The sequence below is a fragment of the Oncorhynchus tshawytscha genome, linkage group LG15 (assembly GCF_018296145.1).
Source record: "Oncorhynchus tshawytscha isolate Ot180627B linkage group LG15, Otsh_v2.0, whole genome shotgun sequence".
NCBI classification, from domain to species: domain Eukaryota; kingdom Metazoa; phylum Chordata; class Actinopteri; order Salmoniformes; family Salmonidae; genus Oncorhynchus; species Oncorhynchus tshawytscha.
In genome coordinates, this window is record NC_056443.1 from 35,718,889 (window position 1) to 35,733,837 (window position 14,949).

The window sequence follows — 14,949 nt, forward strand, 5'->3', positions numbered from 1 at the left end:
TCGGCTCACTTTTTGTCTATTCCCAAATGCAACTACTTGCAATCTAAGGGGATGTAGCTCAGAGGAATAGAGCATTAGTTGAACGTACGAAGACCTGGGGGCAATCCTCAGCAGCTCCAAGACACCACCAAACTCAGCAGATTCATTTCTTAAAGGGAACATATGCTTCTGCCGAACCTCTGACCATCTAGGTGATGGCGTTTGACTACATTTGTCATCCTTCGATAGCTCAGTTGGTAGAGCGGAGGACTGTAGGTGAAATTGCTGTAATCCTTAGGTCGCTGGTTCAAATCCGGCTCGAAGGATTGTACATTTTCTTGTGGCTTACGCCAACTTTTTGACAGCAGTGCACCTTGACATGTGCTTGACAAAAATGATCTTTCCCTGAGAGAAGAAATCTTCACTTGTTGACCTTTGATAGGAATGTTGGTAGAGCAGCAGAGAGTTCTCGAGATTGCAACAGTCCTTAGGTCGCTGACTCAGAAGAGTATAACTTTTTCTGCAGTTGTGCCAAGTTTTTGACTTATGCCTAGTGTTTCCCCAAAAGCAAGTCATTCCCTGAGCGGGAATCAAACCCAGGCTGCGGTGGTAAAAGAACCGAATCCTAACCATAGACCAACAGGGAGAGAGAAAAAGACATTTCGCAGTGAGGGGGCTAAACAGCGATTTTATTCCTCGGCTCACTTTTTGTCTATTCCCAAATGCAACTACTTGCAATCTAAGGGGATGTAGCTCAGAGGAATAGAGCATTAGTTGAACGTACGAAGACCTGGGGGCAATCCTCAGCAGCTCCAAGACACCACCAAACTCAGCAGATTCATTTCTTAAAGGGAACATATGCTTCTGCCGAACCTCTGACCATCTAGGTGATGGCGTTTGACTACATTTGTCATCCTTCGATAGCTCAGTTGGTAGAGCGGAGGACTGTAGGTGAAATTGCTGTAATCCTTAGGTCGCTGGTTCAAATCCGGCTCGAAGGATTGTACATTTTCTTGTGGCTTACGCCAACTTTTTGACAGCAGTGCACCTTGACATGTGCTTGACAAAAATTATCTTTCCCTGAGAGAAGAAATCTTCACTTGTTGACCTTTGATAGGAATGTTGGTAGAGCAGCAGAGAGTTCTCGAGATTGCAACAGTCCTTAGGTCGCTGACTCAGAAGAGTATAACTTTTTCTGCAGTTGTGCCAAGTTTTTGACTTATGCCTAGTGTTTCCCCAAAAGCAAGTCATTCCCTGAGCGGGAATCAAAACCAGGCCGCGGTGGTAAAAGAACCGAATCCTAACCACTAGACCAACAGGGAGAGAGAAAAAGACATTTCGCAGTGAGGGGGCTAAACAGCGATTTTATTCCTCGGCTCACTTTTTGTCTATTCCCAAATGCAACTACTTGCAATCTAAGGGGATGTAGCTCAGAGGAATAGAGCATTAGTTGAACGTACGAAGACCTGGGGGCAATCCTCAGCAGCTCCAAGACACCACCAAACTCAGCAGATTCATTTCTTAAAGGGAACATATGCTTCTGCCGAACCTCTGACCATCTAGGTGATGGCGTTTGACTACATTTGTCATCCTTCGATAGCTCAGCTGGTAGAGCGGAGGACTGTAGGTGAAATTGCTGTAATCCTTAGGTCGCTGGTTCAAATCCGGCTCGAAGGATTGTACATTTTCTTGTGGCTTACGCCAACTTTTTGACAGCAGTGCACCTTGACATGTGCTTGACAAAAATTATCTTTCCCTGAGAGAAGAAATCTTCACTTGTTGACCTTTGATAGGAATGTTGGTAGAGCAGCAGAGAGTTCTCGAGATTGCAACAGTCCTTAGGTCGCTGACTCAGAAGAGTATAACTTTTTCTGCAGTTGTGCCAAGTTTTTGACTTATGCCTAGTGTTTCCCCAAAAGCAAGTCATTCCCTGAGCGGGAATCAAACCCAGGCTGCTGTGGTAAAAGAACCGAATCCTAACCACTAGACCAACAGGGAGAGAGAAAAAGACATTTCGCAGTGAGGGGGCTAAACAGCGATTTTATTCCTCGGCTCACTTTTTGTCTATTCCCAAATGCAACTACTTGCAATCTAAGGGGATGTAGCTCAGAGGAATAGAGCATTAGTTGAACGTACGAAGACCTGGGGGCAATCCTCAGCAGCTCCAAGACACCACCAAACTCAGCAGATTCATTTCTTAAAGGGAACATATGCTTCTGCCGAACCTCTGACCATCTAGGTGATGGCGTTTGACTACATTTGTCATCCTTCGATAGCTCAGTTGGTAGAGCGGAGGACTGTAGGTGAAATTGCTGTAATCCTTAGGTCGCTGGTTCAAATCCGGCTCGAAGGATTGTACATTTTCTTGTGGCTTACGCCAACTTTTTGACAGCAGTGCACCTTGACATGTGCTTGACAAAAATGATCTTTCCCTGAGAGAAGAAATCTTCACTTGTTGACCTTTGATAGGAATGTTGGTAGAGCAGCAGAGAGTTCTCGAGATTGCAACAGTCCTTAGGTCGCTGACTCAGAAGAGTATAACTTTTTCTGCAGTTGTGCCAAGTTTTTGACTTATGCCTAGTGTTTCCCCAAAAGCAAGTCATTCCCTGAGCGGGAATCAAACAGGCTGCTGTGGTAAAAGAACCGAATCCTAACCACTAGACCAACAGGGAGAGAGAAAAAGACATTTCGCAGTGAGGGGGCTAAACAGCGATTTTATTCCTCGGCTCACTTTTTGTCTATTCCCAAATGCAACTACTTGCAATCTAAGGGGATGTAGCTCAGAGGAATAGAGCATTAGTTGAACGTACGAAGACCTGGGGGCAATCCTCAGCAGCTCCAAGACACCACCAAACTCAGCAGATTCATTTCTTAAAGGGAACATATGCTTCTGCCGAACCTCTGACCATCTAGGTGATGGCGTTTGACTACATTTGTCATCCTTCGATAGCTCAGTTGGTAGAGCGGAGGACTGTAGGTGAAATTGCTGTAATCCTTAGGTCGCTGGTTCAAATCCGGCTCGAAGGATTGTACATTTTCTTGTGGCTTACGCCAACTTTTTGACAGCAGTGCACCTTGACATGTGCTTGACAAAAATATCTTTCCCTGAGAGAAGAAATCTTCACTTGTTGACCTTTGATAGGAATGTTGGTAGAGCAGCAGAGACTTCTCGAGATTGCAACAGTCCTTAGGTCGCTGACTCAGAAGAGTATAACTTTTTCTGCAGTTGTGCCAAGTTTTTGACTTATGCCTAGTGTTTCCCCAAAAGCAAGTCATTCCCTGAGCGGGAATCAAACCCAGGCTGCGGTGGTAAAAGAACCGAATCCTAACCACTAGACCAACAGGGAGAGAGAAAAAGACATTTCGCAGTGAGGGGGCTAAACAGCGATTTTATTCCTCGGCTCACTTTTTGTCTATTCCCAAATGCAACTACTTGCAATCTAAGGGGATGTAGCTCAGAGGAATAGAGCATTAGTTGAACGTACGAAGACCTGGGGGCAATCCTCAGCAGCTCCAAGACACCACCAAACTCAGCAGATTCATTTCTTAAAGGGAACATATGCTTCTGCCGAACCTCTGACCATCTAGGTGATGGCGTTTGACTACATTTGTCATCCTTCGATAGCTCAGTTGGTAGAGCGGAGGACTGTAGGTGAAATTGCTGTAATCCTTAGGTCGCTGGTTCAAATCCGGCTCGAAGGATTGTACATTTTCTTGTGGCTTACGCCAACTTTTTGACAGCAGTGCACCTTGACATGTGCTTGACAAAAATGATCTTTCCCTGAGAGAAGAAATCTTCACTTGTTGACCTTTGATAGGAATGTTGGTAGAGCAGCAGAGAGTTCTCGAGATTGCAACAGTCCTTAGGTCGCTGACTCAGAAGAGTATAACTTTTTCTGCAGTTGTGCCAAGTTTTTGACTTATGCCTAGTGTTTCCCCAAAAGCAAGTCATTCCCTGAGCGGGAATCAAACCCAGGCTGCTGTGGTAAAAGAACCGAATCCTAACCACTAGACCAACAGGGAGAGAGAAAAAGACATTTCGCAGTGAGGGGGCTAAACAGCGATTTTATTCCTCGGCTCACTTTTTGTCTATTCCCAAATGCAACTACTTGCATCTAAGGGGATGTAGCTCAGAGGAATAGAGCATTAGTTGAACGTACGAAGACCTGGGGGCAATCCTCAGCAGCTCCAAGACACCACCAAACTCAGCAGATTCATTTCTTAAAGGGAACATATGCTTCTGCCGAACCTCTGACCATCTAGGTGATGGCGTTTGACTACATTTGTCATCCTTCGATAGCTCAGTTGGTAGAGCGGAGGACTGTAGGTGAAATTGCTGTAATCCTTAGGTCGCTGGTTCAAATCCGGCTCGAAGGATTGTACATTTTCTTGTGGCTTACGCCAACTTTTTGACAGCAGTGCACCTTGACATGTGCTTGACAAAAATGATCTTTCCCTGAGAGAAGAAATCTTCACTTGTTGACCTTTGATAGGAATGTTGGTAGAGCAGCAGAGAGTTCTCGAGATTGCAACAGTCCTTAGGTCGCTGACTCAGAAGAGTATAACTTTTTCTGCAGTTGTGCCAAGTTTTTGACTTATGCCTAGTGTTCCCAAAAGCAAGTCATTCCCTGAGCGGGAATCAAACCCAGGCTGCTGTGGTAAAAGAACCGAATCCTAACCACTAGACCAACAGGGAGAGAGAAAAAGACATTTCGCAGTGAGGGGGCTAAACAGCGATTTTATTCCTCGGCTCACTTTTTGTCTATTCCCAAATGCAACTACTTGCAATCTAAGGGGATGTAGCTCAGAGGAATAGAGCATTAGTTGAACGTACGAAGACCTGGGGGCAATCCTCAGCAGCTCCAAGACACCACCAAACTCAGCAGATTCATTTCTTAAAGGGAACATATGCTTCTGCCGAACCTCTGACCATCTAGGTGATGGCGTTTGACTACATTTGTCATCCTTCGATAGCTCAGTTGGTAGAGCGGAGGACTGTAGGTGAAATTGCTGTAATCCTTAGGTCGCTGGTTCAAATCCGGCTCGAAGGATTGTACATTTTCTTGTGGCTTACGCCAACTTTTTGACAGCAGTGCACCTTGACATGTGCTTGACAAAAATGATCTTTCCCTGAGAGAAGAAATCTTCACTTGTTGACCTTTGATAGGAATGTTGGTAGAGCAGCAGAGAGTTCTCGAGATTGCAACAGTCCTTAGGTCGCTGACTCAGAAGAGTATAACTTTTTCTGCAGTTGTGCCAAGTTTTTGACTTATGCCTAGTGTTTCCCCAAAAGCAAGTCATTCCCTGAGCGGGAATCAAACCCAGGCTGCGGTGGTAAAAGAACCGAATCCTAACCACTAGACCAACAGGGAGAGAGAAAAAGACATTTCGCAGTGAGGGGGCTAAACAGCGATTTTATTCCTCGGCTCACTTTTTGTCTATTCCCAAATGCAACTACTTGCAATCTAAGGGGATGTAGCTCAGAGGAATAGAGCATTAGTTGAACGTACGAAGACCTGGGGGCAATCCTCAGCAGCTCCAAGACACCACCAAACTCAGCAGATTCATTTCTTAAAGGGAACATATGCTTCTGCCGAACCTCTGACCATCTAGGTGATGGCGTTTGACTACATTTGTCATCCTTCGATAGCTCAGTTGGTAGAGCGGAGGACTGTAGGTGAAATTGCTGTAATCCTTAGGTCGCTGGTTCAAATCCGGCTCGAAGGATTGTACATTTTCTTGTGGCTTACGCCAACTTTTTGACAGCAGTGCACCTTGACATGTGCTTGACAAAAATGATCTTTCCCTGAGAGAAGAAATCTTCACTTGTTGACCTTTGATAGGAATGTTGGTAGAGCAGCAGAGAGTTCTCGAGATTGCAACAGTCCTTAGGTCGCTGACTCAGAAGAGTATAACTTTTTCTGCAGTTGTGCCAAGTTTTTGACTTATGCCTAGTGTTTCCCCAAAAGCAAGTCATTCCCTGAGCGGGAATCAAACCCAGGCCACGGTGGTAAAAGAACCGAATCCTAACCACTAGACCAACAGGGAGAGAGAAAAAGACATTTCGCAGTGAGGGGGCTAAACAGCGATTTTATTCCTCGGCTCACTTTTTGTCTATTCCCAAATGCAACTACTTGCAATCTAAGGGGATGTAGCTCAGAGGAATAGAGCATTAGTTGAACGTACGAAGACCTGGGGGCAATCCTCAGCAGCTCCAAGACACCACCAAACTCAGCAGATTCATTTCTTAAAGGGAACATATGCTTCTGCCGAACCTCTGACCATCTAGGTGATGGCGTTTGACTACATTTGTCATCCTTCGATAGCTCAGTTGGTAGAGCGGAGGACTGTAGGTGAAATTGCTGTAATCCTTAGGTCGCTGGTTCAAATCCGGCTCGAAGGATTGTACATTTTCTTGTGGCTTACGCCAACTTTTTGACAGCAGTGCACCTTGACATGTGCTTGACAAAAATATCTTTCCCTGAGAGAAGAAATCTTCACTTGTTGACCTTTGATAGGAATGTTGGTAGAGCAGCAGAGAGTTCTCGAGATTGCAACAGTCCTTAGGTCGCTGACTCAGAAGAGTATAACTTTTTCGCAGTTGTGCCAAGTTTTTGACTTATGCCTAGTGTTTCCCCAAAAGCAAGTCATTCCCTGAGCGGGAATCAAACCCAGGCTGCGGTGGTAAAAGAACCGAATCCTAACCACTAGACCAACAGGGAGAGAGAAAAGACATTTCGCAGTGAGGGGGCTAAACAGCGATTTTATTCCTCGGCTCACTTTTTGTCTATTCCCAAATGCAACTACTTGCAATCTAAGGGGATGTAGCTCAGAGGAATAGAGCATTAGTTGAACGTACGAAGACCTGGGGGCAATCCTCAGCAGCTCCAAGACACCACCAAACTCAGCAGATTCATTTCTTAAAGGGAACATATGCTTCTGCCGAACCTCTGACCATCTAGGTGATGGCGTTTGACTACATTTGTCATCCTTCGATAGCTCAGTTGGTAGAGCGGAGGACTGTAGGTGAAATTGCTGTAATCCTTAGGTCGCTGGTTCAAATCCGGCTCGAAGGATTGTACATTTTCTTGTGGCTTACGCCAACTTTTTGACAGCAGTGCACCTTGACATGTGCTTGACAAAAAATATCTTTCCCTGAGAGAAGAAATCTTCACTTGTTGACCTTTGATAGGAATGTTGGTAGAGCAGCAGAGAGTTCTCGAGATTGCAACAGTCCTTAGGTCGCTGACTCAGAAGAGTATAACTTTTTCTGCAGTTGTGCCAAGTTTTTGACTTATGCCTAGTGTTTCCCCAAAAGCAAGTCATTCCCTGAGCGGGAATCAAACCCAGGCTACGGTGGTAAAATAACCGAATCCTAACCACTAGACCAACAGGGAAAGAGAAAAAGACATTTCGCAGTGAGGGGGCTAAACAGTGATTTTATTCCTCGGCTCACTTTTTGTCTATTCCCAAATGCAACTACTTGCAATCTAAGGGGATGTAGCTCAGAGGAATAGAGCATTAGTTGAACGTACGAAGACCTGGGGGCAATCCTCAGCAGCTCCAAGACACCACCAAACTCAGCAGATTCATTTCTTAAAGGGAACATATGCTTCTGCCGAACCTCTGACCATCTAGGTGATGGCGTTTGACTGCATTTGTCACCCTTCGATAGCTCAGCTGGTAGAGTGGAGGACTGTAGGTGAAATTGCTGTAATCCTTAGGTTGCTGGTTCAAATCCGGCTCGAAGGATTGTACATTTTCTTGTGGCTTACGCCAACTTTTTGACAGCAGTGCACCTTGACCTTTGATAGGAATGTTGGTAGAGCAGCAGAGAGTTCTCGAGATTGCAACAGTCCTTAGGTCGCTGACTCAGAAGAGTATAACTTTTTCTGCAGTTGTGCCAAGTTTTTGACTTATGCCTAGTGTTTCCCCAAAAGCAAGTCATTCCCTGAGCGGGAATCAAACCCAGGCCACGGTGGTAAAAGAACCGAATCCTAACCACTAGACCAACAGGGAGAGAGAAAAAGACATTTCGCAGTGAGGGGGCTAAACAGCGATTTTATTCCTCGGCTCACTTTTTGTCTATTCCCAAATGCAACTACTTGCAATCTAAGGGGATGTAGCTCAGAGGAATAGAGCATTAGTTGAACGTACGAAGACCTGGGGGCAATCCTCAGCAGCTCCAAGACACCACCAAACTCAGCAGATTCATTTCTTAAAGGGAACATATGCTTCTGCCGAACCTCTGACCATCTAGGTGATGGCGTTTGACTACATTTGTCATCCTTCGATAGCTCAGTTGGTAGAGCGGAGGACTGTAGGTGAAATTGCTGTAATCCTTTCTTGGGCTTACGCCAACTTTTTGACAGCTGGTTCAAATCCTCTTCAACCTCAGGAAGGATTGTACATTTTCTTGTGGCTTTACGCCTTTAACTTTTTTGCACCTTGCACCTTGACATGTTGACAAAAATATCTTTCCCTGAGAGAAGAAATCTTCACTTGTTGACCTTTGATAGGGAATGTTGGTAGAGCAGCAGAGAGTTCTCCCTTTTTGTCAGTCCTTAGGTCGCAGGTGACTCAGAAGAGTATAACTTTTTCTGCAGACTGTTAAACAGCCATAACCTGCAGTTTTTTGACTTATGCCTAGTGTTTCCCCAAAGCAAGTCATTCCCTGAGCGGGAATCAAACCCAGGCTGCGGTGGTAAAAGAACCGAATCCTAACCACTGACACCAACAGGAGAGAGAAAAAGAGTTTTTATGCCACAGTTTAGGGCTAGCATAGATTTTATTCAGGGGGCTAAACTGATTTTAGCTCACTTTTTGTCTATTCCCAAATGCAACTACTTTTATCTACACTTTTGGGATGTAGCTCAGAGGAATAGAGCATTAGTTGAACGTACGAAGACCTGGGGGCAATCCTCAGCAGCTCCAAGACACCACCAAACTCAGCAGATTCATTTCTTAAAGGGAACATATGCTTCTGCCGAACCTCTGACCATCTAGGTGATGGCGTTTGACTACATTTGTCATCCTTCGATAGCTCAGTTGGTAGAGCGGAGGACTGTAGGTGAAATTGCTGTAATCCTTAGGTCGCTGGTTCAAATCCGGCTCGAAGGATTGTACATTTTCTTGTGGCTTACGCCAACTTTTTGACAGCAGTGCACCTTGACATGTGCTTGACAAAAAATATCTTTCCCTGAGAGAAGAAATCTTCACTTGTTGACCTTTGATAGGAATGTTGGTAGAGCAGCAGAGAGTTCTCGAGATTGCAACAGTCCTTAGGTCGCTGACTCAGAAGAGTATAACTTTTTCTGCAGTTGTGCCAAGTTTTTGACTTATGCCTAGTGTTTCCCCAAAAGCAAGTCATTCCCTGAGCGGGAATCAAACCCAGGCCGCGGTGGTAAAAGAACCGAATCCTAACCACTAGACCAACAGGGAGAGAGAAAAAGACATTTCGCAGTGAGGGGGCTAAACAGCGATTTTATTCCTCGGCTCACTTTTTGTCTATTCCCAAATGCAACTACTTGCAATCTAAGGGGATGTAGCTCAGAGGAATAGAGCATTAGTTGAACGTACGAAGACCTGGGGGCAATCCTCAGCAGCTCCAAGACACCACCAAACTCAGCAGATTCATTTCTTAAAGGGAACATATGCTTCTGCCGAACCTCTGACCATTTAGGTGATGGCGTTTGACTACAGTTGTCGTCCTTCGATAGCTCAGTTGGTAGAGCGGAGGACTGTAGGTGAAATTGCTGTAATCCTTAGGTTGCTGGTTCAAATCCGGCTCGAAGGATTGTACATTTTCTTGTGGCTTACGCCAACTTTTTGACAGCAGTGCACCTTGACCTTTGATAGGAATGTTGGTAGAGCAGCAGAGAGTTCTCGAGATTGCAACAGTCCTTAGGTCGCTGACTCAGAAGAGTATAACTTTTTCTGCAGTTGTGCCAAGTTTTTGACTTTTGCCTAGTGTTTCCCCAAAAGCAAGTCATTCCCTGAGCGGGAATCAAACCAATGCCACGGTGGTAAATGAACCGAATCCTAACCACTAGACCAACAGGGAGAGAGAAAAAGACATTTCGCAGTGAGGGGGCTAAACAGCGATTTTATTCCTCGGCTCACTTTTTGTCTATTCCCAAATGCAACTACTTGCAATCTAAGGGGATGTAGCTCAGAGGAATAGAGCATTAGTTGAACGTACGAAGACCTGGGGGCAATCCTCAGCAGCTCCAAGACACCACCAAACTCAGCAGATTCATTTCTTAAAGGGAACATATGCTTCTGCCGAACCTCTGACCATCTAGGTGATGGGTGAGATAGCTGGCGTTTGACAGACAAACTTTGGTCATCCACAGATAGCTCAGTTGGTAGAGCGACAGAGGACTTGACAGGAGGTGAAATTGCTTGTCCCAAAAATCCAAAGGTCTACAGGTTCAAATCAGAGAGCTCTGAAGGATTGTACATTTTCTGGTATGGCAACTTACGCCCTCAACTTTTTGACAGCAGTGCTTAGTGAGGTCTTGACAACGCATCACCTGGGGGCAAACTACCTGTAAAATTAACAGCCTCCAAACAACACTTTCACCTGAGAGAAGAAAATAATTTCTTCACTTGGATCCTTGACCCGAGGAATGTTCAGGCTGTAGAGCAGCAGAGAGTTCTCAGAGAGATTGAAAAACAGTCCTTAGGCGCTGACTCAGAAGCCAGTATAACTTTTTGAGCAGTTGTGCCAAGTTTTTGACTTATGCCAGTGTTTCATGGGAATTGCAAGTCATTCCCTGATCACTAGGGAATCAAACCAATGCTACGGTGGTAAAAGTTACTTAACCGAATCTCAACCACTACTGACCAACAGGGAGAGAGAGAAAAGACATTTAACAGTGAGGGGGCTAAACAGCTCATATTTTACTTACTCGATATCATCACTGTTTTGCCTATGCTTCTGTACCAAATGCAACTACTTGCAATCTAAGGGGATGTAGCTCAGAGGAATATTCCCAAAGCATTAGTTGACTGCATTAGTCAGAGGAATAACTAGTTGAAGACGAAGACCTGGGGGCAATCCTCAGCAGCTCCAAGACAACCACCAAACTCAGCAGATTCATTTCTTAAAGGGAACATATGCTTCTGCCGAACCTCTGACCATCTAGGTGATGGCGTTTGACTACATTTGTCATCCTTCGATAGCTCAGTTGGTAGAGCGGAGGACTGTAGGTGAAATTGCTGTAATCCTTAGGTCGCTGGTTCAAATCCGGCTCGAAGGATTGTACATTTTCTTGTGGCTTACGCCAACTTTTTGACAGCAGTGCACCTTGACATGTGCTTGACAAAAAATATCTTTCCCTGAGAGAAGAAATCTTCACTTGTTGACCTTTGATAGGAATGTTGGTAGAGCAGCAGAGAGTTCTCGAGATTGCAACAGTCCTTAGGTCGCTGACTCAGAAGAGTATAACTTTTTCTGCAGTTGTGCCAAGTTTTTGACTTATGCCTAGTGTTTCCCCAAAAGCAAGTCATTCCCTGAGCGGGAATCAAACCAATGCCACGGTGGTAAAAGAACCGAATCCTAACCACTAGACCAACAGGGAGAGAGAAAAAGACATTTCGCAGTGAGGGGGCTAAACAGCGATTTTATTCCTCGGCTCACTTTTTGTCTATTCCCAAATGCAACTACTTGCAATCTAAGGGGATGTAGCTCAGAGGAATAGAGCATTAGTTGAACGTACGAAGACCTGGGGGCAATCCTCAGCAGCTCCAAGACACCACCAAACTCAGCAGATTCATTTCTTAAAGGGAACATATGCTTCTGCCGAACCTCTGACCATCTAGGTGATGGCGTTTGACTACATTTGTCATCCTTCGATAGCTCAGTTGGTAGAGCGGAGGACTGTAGGTGAAATTGCTGTAATCCTTAGGTCGCTGGTTCAAATCTGGCTCGAAGGATTGTACATTTTCTTGTGGCTTACGCCAACTTTTTGACAGCAGTGCACCTTGACATGTGCTTGACAAAAAATATCTTTCCCTGAGAGAAGAAATCTTCACTTGTTGACCTTTGATAGGAATGTTGGTAGAGCAGCAGAGAGTTCTCGAGATTGCAACAGTCCTTAGGTCGCTGACTCAGAAGAGTATAACTTTTTCTGCAGTTGTGCCAAGTTTTTGACTTATGCCTAGTGTTTCCCCAAAAGCAAGTCATTCCCTGAGCGGGAATCAAACCCAGGCTGCTGTGGTAAAAGAACCGAATCCTAACCACTAGACCAACAGGGAGAGAGAAAAAGACATTTCGCAGTGAGGGGGCTAAACAGCGATTTTATTCCTCGGCTCACTTTTTGTCTATTCCCAAATGCAACTACTTGCAATCTAAGGGGATGTAGCTCAGAGGAATAGAGCATTAGTTGAACGTACGAAGACCTGGGGGCAATCCTCAGCAGCTCCAAGACACCACCAAACTCAGCAGATTCATTTCTTAAAGGGAACATATGCTTCTGCCGAACCTCTGACCATCTAGGTGATGGCGTTTGACTACATTTGTCACCCTTCGATAGCTCAGTTGGTAGAGCGGAGGACTGTAGTTGAAATTGCTGTAATCCTTAGGTCGCTGGTTCAAATCTGGTTCAAAGGATTGTACTTTTTCTTGTGGCTTACGCCAACTTTTTGTCAGCAGTGCACCTTGGCATGTGCTTGACAAAAAATATCTTTCCCTGAGAGAAGAAATCTTCACTTGTTGACCTTTGATAGGAATGTTGGTGGAGCAGCAGAGTTCTCGAGATTGCAACAGTCCTTAGGTCGCTGACTCAGAAGAGTATAACTTTTTCTGCAGTTGTGCCAAGTTTATGACTTTTGCCTAGTGTTTCCCCAAAAGCAAGTCATTCCCTGTAGCTCAGCGGAAGAGAGAATTTATCATGTCCTATCCGGGGACCTGTGTTAATTTTACGTTCTCTCAGGACCTGAGCCCTAGGACCATAACTACTTGGCCTGATGACCCCTTGCTGTCCCCAGTCCACCTGGTCATGCTGCTGCGCAAGTGTTCAACTGTTCTGCCTGCGGCTATGGAACCCTGACCTGTTCACTGGACGTGCTTCCTTGTCCCAGACCTGCTATTTTGGACTCTCTCTCTACTGCATCTGCTGTCTCTAACTCTGATCAGCTATGAAAAGCCAACTGACATTTACTCCTGAGGTGCTGACCTGTTGCACCCTCTACAACCACTGTGATTATTATTATCTGACCCTGCTGGTCATATATGAACGTTTGAAGATCTTGGCCATGTTCTGTTATACTCTCCACCCAGGACAGCCATAAGAGGACAGGCCACCCCTCAGAGCCCGTTTCTTCCTAGGTTCTGGACTTTCTAGGGAGAGTTTCTTAGCTTCAGTGCTTCTACATCTGCATTGCTTGCGGTTTGGGGTTTTAGGCTGGGGTTTTTACATCGGCTGATGAAGAGCTTTATAAATACATTTGATTGATTGTCTGCAGACTCATTAACATGGCATGAGTCAGAGCATATAACTGCTCTGTTTGGCTTGATCCCAGTGGGTCACTTACAGGTCATGGCTTTCTATTTGGAAATCTCAAAATGAAGGTCCTTATGTCATAGTAGAAAAGCATTTTTAAAAAAGAAGACATATTTAGAAATAAGGTTTCATATTTGCTCATATTGGGCTACCTGTGACTTGTACATAAGGGGAGTATGGTTGGGAATTGTAGGTACGTGGGGGGAGGGTCAGTGACTGACACCCAACAACTAAACCGTTACACCAAGAGATCCGATTCATTCATTCCTATGGAGGACTGCTCCTTCTGAGGATTCTGAGTACCAATACGGACGTTGGTTCAAAGCCTATCATTGGCCTATCATTGACCAATCTAGTGTTTGTATACATCATTGAAGGTCGCTACCCTACCCCCTTTCCTTCGGCAGAGCGTGTCCCCACCGTTCTTTATACTAAATCCCTCACACGCCTCTCCGATGGCCTCACAGGCACCATCCCACCTGGGACTCAAACCCGGGTCCATCGTCTGAATTTGAATGGTTATATTTCTCCAGCCCAGTCCCTCTTTTTTTTATTTACCAAAACCAGGTGGGGTAATCATAATTGTTTGAACCTCAGATTTGCCCATTAAGTGACATTTCGATTAAAATGTGGTTTTAAAAACATTTTGCATGGTCAAATAAAGAACACATACTGTATTAAAAGCACAAAACTTGGCTGTAAAGTGTCAAAAGAAAAGTTAAATCTATATATCCATCCAAAATAAACTGTTTGAACGGTGTCATATCCAGGTAAAATGATACAAAACAAAAGAATTGATTTATAGAAATTATAAATGTTAACTGTCAATATATACTGTATGTATTTTGATGACAGAATTGTGAAAATTATACAGGCTGATGAAGACATACAATCATCTACACGGGTGTCTGAGAAGAGGGATTGGAAAGCAGCAGAGAAGCTACCAGAGTAAAATACACATGAAAGGACAGTTTAAAAAAAAAATCACAAACGATTTTGGACAAATCTCTCAAGACACCATGATAAAAGACTTAAACACAGATTTGTTTTAAATCAACTTTGTGAATTTTGATCCCCACCTTTATATCTTAATGTAATGACATAAAACATTTTTTGTTGCTGATTATTATCAATGACTTAACAGCTGTAACTAGTTGTCCAGCTTAGGAAATCCTCACTGGTCCCCTAGTTTACAAAGAACGACCACTGTGCACAAGACACTTTTAGTTTGGCCATCGGGAAGAGGTATCCAGTCTGGTCACGCAGCCACTCAGAATAATATAATAGACCTTTCCTTTTTCAATCAAAACAACAGGTCCATTTTAATATGCGACTGCATTTATTGATGGATTCTTACTGTAGGCATTATCAATGTATAGTAAAAAAAATGACAATCTCATGATAGCAAATAATTATCAGGATGTAAGACTGCTTCAAAGAACAGCAAAGTCAAGATGTGGTA

General features: G+C 44.4%; 12 non-coding genes across 12 annotated transcripts; all 12 read left to right on the plus strand.

Moving 5' to 3' along the window:
- The first annotated feature begins 218 nt into the window (after positions 1-218).
- On the plus strand, positions 219-305 carry trnay-gua. The gene is given in 2 exon segments: positions 219-255; positions 270-305. It is a non-coding gene; the product is annotated as a tRNA-Tyr (tRNA).
- Positions 306-893: 588 nt separating this feature from the next.
- trnay-gua lies at positions 894-980 on the plus strand. The gene is given in 2 exon segments: positions 894-930; positions 945-980. It is a non-coding gene; the product is annotated as a tRNA-Tyr (tRNA).
- A 1,265-nt stretch (positions 981-2,245) lies between these two features.
- Positions 2,246-2,332, plus strand: trnay-gua. The gene is given in 2 exon segments: positions 2,246-2,282; positions 2,297-2,332. It is a non-coding gene; the product is annotated as a tRNA-Tyr (tRNA).
- Positions 2,333-2,919: 587 nt separating this feature from the next.
- trnay-gua lies at positions 2,920-3,006 on the plus strand. Its single transcript is given in 2 exon segments — positions 2,920-2,956; positions 2,971-3,006. It is a non-coding gene; the product is annotated as a tRNA-Tyr (tRNA).
- Positions 3,007-3,594: 588 nt separating this feature from the next.
- trnay-gua lies at positions 3,595-3,681 on the plus strand. Its single transcript is given in 2 exon segments — positions 3,595-3,631; positions 3,646-3,681. It is a non-coding gene; the product is annotated as a tRNA-Tyr (tRNA).
- A 588-nt stretch (positions 3,682-4,269) lies between these two features.
- Positions 4,270-4,356, plus strand: trnay-gua. Its single transcript is given in 2 exon segments — positions 4,270-4,306; positions 4,321-4,356. It is a non-coding gene; the product is annotated as a tRNA-Tyr (tRNA).
- A 587-nt stretch (positions 4,357-4,943) lies between these two features.
- On the plus strand, positions 4,944-5,030 carry trnay-gua. The gene is given in 2 exon segments: positions 4,944-4,980; positions 4,995-5,030. It is a non-coding gene; the product is annotated as a tRNA-Tyr (tRNA).
- A 589-nt stretch (positions 5,031-5,619) lies between these two features.
- On the plus strand, positions 5,620-5,706 carry trnay-gua. The gene is given in 2 exon segments: positions 5,620-5,656; positions 5,671-5,706. It is a non-coding gene; the product is annotated as a tRNA-Tyr (tRNA).
- Positions 5,707-6,295: 589 nt separating this feature from the next.
- Positions 6,296-6,382, plus strand: trnay-gua. Its single transcript is given in 2 exon segments — positions 6,296-6,332; positions 6,347-6,382. It is a non-coding gene; the product is annotated as a tRNA-Tyr (tRNA).
- Positions 6,383-6,968: 586 nt separating this feature from the next.
- trnay-gua lies at positions 6,969-7,055 on the plus strand. The gene is given in 2 exon segments: positions 6,969-7,005; positions 7,020-7,055. It is a non-coding gene; the product is annotated as a tRNA-Tyr (tRNA).
- A 1,957-nt stretch (positions 7,056-9,012) lies between these two features.
- Positions 9,013-9,099, plus strand: trnay-gua. The gene is given in 2 exon segments: positions 9,013-9,049; positions 9,064-9,099. It is a non-coding gene; the product is annotated as a tRNA-Tyr (tRNA).
- Positions 9,100-11,156: 2,057 nt separating this feature from the next.
- trnay-gua lies at positions 11,157-11,243 on the plus strand. The gene is given in 2 exon segments: positions 11,157-11,193; positions 11,208-11,243. It is a non-coding gene; the product is annotated as a tRNA-Tyr (tRNA).
- Positions 11,244-14,949: the final 3,706 nt, after the last annotated feature.